The sequence below is a fragment of the Vulpes lagopus genome, chromosome 6, assembly GCF_018345385.1.
Source record: "Vulpes lagopus strain Blue_001 chromosome 6, ASM1834538v1, whole genome shotgun sequence".
NCBI classification, from domain to species: Eukaryota; Metazoa; Chordata; class Mammalia; order Carnivora; family Canidae; genus Vulpes; species Vulpes lagopus.
Window position 1 is genome coordinate 84,477,405 of NC_054829.1, and position 3,394 is coordinate 84,480,798.

Sequence of the window (3,394 nt, forward strand, 5' to 3'; positions counted from 1 at the left end):
TCAAGTCATGTGAATATTTCCAAATCCACAAAATTTGCTCTTCATTTAGAGCTGACTCAACTAGCCCAGAATCAGTAACATACGTTCTTAGATTCCTCCTTAAGTACCAGGAATAATTCTATGCTCCTCTTTCACCTGGCTTCCTTTCCTTTTATGACAAATATCATGTAGAAGACCATTAAGTTGTATTTTGGTGAGATAAAACATTCATGTAAATTGATTTAATTAGGAGAACACAATTACTGTATTGATTTTTGTACTAAAGAAAATATTTGTCATTGCACTTGTACATCATATTGGAAAAGTTTTCAGTTAGCAGTAATCGCACCTCAGATAAACCTCACTGGCTGTGATACTTCCACTGCATGAAGCTTGTATGTTGTATTAGAAACCACACAGAAAAATTTTAGAAAAATGGAGAAAAGAATTAGGCCAAGGCTTGCAAAGAAATATATATTAAAATAACATTTTTAAAGGGCATATTAGTAACAAGAGTTATAGGTGAGATGAAACAAAATGAGAGCAGTAGATCTTAATATTCAGGAAAGCTAATGGAACTCAAGTTCACATCATTATAAAAGCATTTCAAAGGACCAGAAATCCAACCTACTTGGAGCTTTGTGCATGATTCTGAACCTTATATGACAGGAATGGTAATGAAGCATCAATAAAGACAGCCATGATGATAAAAGATCTTTAGGTCATAGATCCTTGTGGAGACTAAAAATATAAGGTCAGTGCTCATTCTCGAGAGTGAAATGAAAGGTGAACATGATGAACGTGAATCAAGTTTGGAAGACAGAAAATGTATATGAAAGGAAAGTGTTCAAGGATATAATAGTTCAAAAGCAAGAGGGCATGCAATAGAACAAAGAAGGGACTGATGTTTAAGGAATATTATTTTTTTAAAAGATTTTATTTATTTATTCATGAGAGACACAGAGGGACAGAGAAGCAGAGGCACAGGCAGAGGGAGAAGCAGGCTCCATGCAGGGAGCCTGACATGGGACTCAATCCCGGGTCTCCAGGATTACACCCTGGGCCAAAGGCGGTGCTAAACTGCTGAGCCACCCGGGCTGCCCTTAAAGAATATTATTGAGAGAGTGAAGTTTAGATGTGGAAATAATGACCAAAGGTGGCCATGGAATTTTCCATTTAGCAAGAAGGAATTTATTAGATATTTAGTAAAATCACATAACAGATTGGAAGGTGTTGTAAGGATGACCTGGATGTTCCTTCATGAAGAACTTATTTTATGTCTTGGAGTATATGTTATAGGTAGCTTGCTCAGAGGTAAAAGATCACATCTATTGGGCAGTTGATCGTATGTTTTATGCTGCATCTAATTCATTGCTGACAATCAATCACTTGTTGTATACGTGAAATCACATTTTGAAATTTTTATTTACGAGTATTTATATGCTGGTGAAACCTCCAGAAACTTGTCATTGGAAGGGTTACAGGGTGGATCAGTTGGTTAAGCATCTGTCTTCAGCTCAGATTATCATCTCAGGGTTTTAGGATGGAACACAGGAGCCTCTGTGTCAGGCTCCCTGCTCAGCGGGATGTCGGCTTCTCCCTCTACCTTCACCCCTCCCCCCCTGCTCTCAGGCTCACTCGCTCTCTAATAAATAAATACAATGTTTTTTTTTTTTTTAACGTGTCATTGGAGAGCATTATATTTGGCTAGCTATATAAAGAATCAAAAGACAAACATAGGGTCTACCTAGGTAGATCTGGGAGGAGACCAAATGTTAATTTATTCCAATTGAGTACTTTCTTTGTTAAATGGAAGTATACTACATGTACATGAAACTTGCATTTCCCTGAGCTATACCAACTTAAGGGTAAAAATGTACTTATATTAATCACAGTAAATTGTGTGCTTGGGGTTTTTTTTCCCCCTGGATTTTTTACCGCTTACTATTTCATTCTTCCATTACCCCTTGTATCTCTTCTGTAGATTTCTGGAAATCTGAGGGGCCAGAAATGTATATGTGATCTCACAAAGATGTCTTTTTAGCTGCTATGTAAAGCTTTTCCTAGCTGCTTCTGGTGTCCACAGCTTCCACTAGGCATGGCCATTGGGCACCACCACCCAGTGTCAATGCTGCTCTTGGATGTCCTAACGCAGTCCCTGCTATGTGGGACCTTAGTGAAACATGGGCATTCAGCCACACTCGGCCCCCCTCCCACAGATGTGGGAGGATGTCTCTCTCCCATGTTGAGTTTTGTTTTGTCATGTGGATACCAAACTGGTGCTGCTTGGTTTAGATAGCTTATTTAGGTTTTAGTGAGAAGATCATATATATATTGATTTAAACCTAACTTGGATTGAGTTAATGTGCCAGGATAGATGGTCTATGATAAATACTTTGCTTTCTCTTTCCTGATGACTAATGTTATCTGGCCAAGTTATTTATATTCTTTGGATGCATTCTTTACTGAGGGACTTGCTTCTCAGTCCCGAATGCAAATATATTTCCATATTTCTTCCTCCACCCCTTTTCCCAAATATGTCAGAAAAATTTAGACATATCGGAAGCCTGAAAATGAGCCACTTAAATAGAAGCTAGGAGATCAGGTTGAATGCAGAATCGTAAAAAATGAAACAAAACAAACAATAAGGAGAAGAGGTGGAGGACAAGTAGAAGAGAAAGGAAAGGCAAAAGAGAAAAAAAAAAAAACATAAAAGCAAAGAGTAAGCGAGTCTCCCAGTCTGCTTTCCTCCCTTGCTCAGGATGTGGTCTTTCAATATTCTGACTCTGATGTTTCTTTGTTTAATTAACATTTCCCTTCTCTTGGTATCAAAATCGATGTTTCTTATCAGGTGGTATCAGTTGGAACCCAACGCAATCTTTACATTTTACACTTTATACAGTAGATGCCATTTCAGGGTTCAAAATGAAATTAAGTTTTGAGCAGTGATAAGCTTACAGGCATCTTGTTTGATTCTCTTTAGAGAGAATGCCAGAAGTGTCCCCTTATGGTTTCTGAAGAGGAAGAAATTCTCTTTGCAGGTCTTTCCAATTCTCATTGGCCCCTGCCTTGTGCCATAATATTTTTGTTGGTGGCTGGCTACATCTTTATAATATAATTTTCCATGGCATAAATTTATTTTCCCTGGGCCAGTAAGTTGCTGTTTTAACCCAGTTGAGCAGATCATTTTCACAGATGTTTCAGTGACATCAACAAAGCCTGTGAGCTACCAAACACTGTCAGAGCCTGACTCTGTGTGGACTGTGGTTTCTTTAATCTCTGGAAGGTAGGGCTGCACAGCCTCGCAGGCAGGGTGAGACAAGCCCCCAATGCCAGTACACTGGGCAATTTCTAAGGCTAGGCTAGCTTTCAATTCTTAAAGAGAGGAAGCATGTCATATTTATTTGCTGATGAG

At 38.6% G+C, this 3,394-nt stretch overlaps 1 non-coding gene across 1 annotated transcript; it reads right to left on the reverse strand.

The window, feature by feature from the left end:
- Positions 1-235: 235 nt before the first annotated feature.
- LOC121494127 lies at positions 236-373 on the reverse strand. The gene has a single exon (XR_005988754.1). It is a non-coding gene; the product is annotated as a U4 spliceosomal RNA (small nuclear RNA).
- Positions 374-3,394: the final 3,021 nt, after the last annotated feature.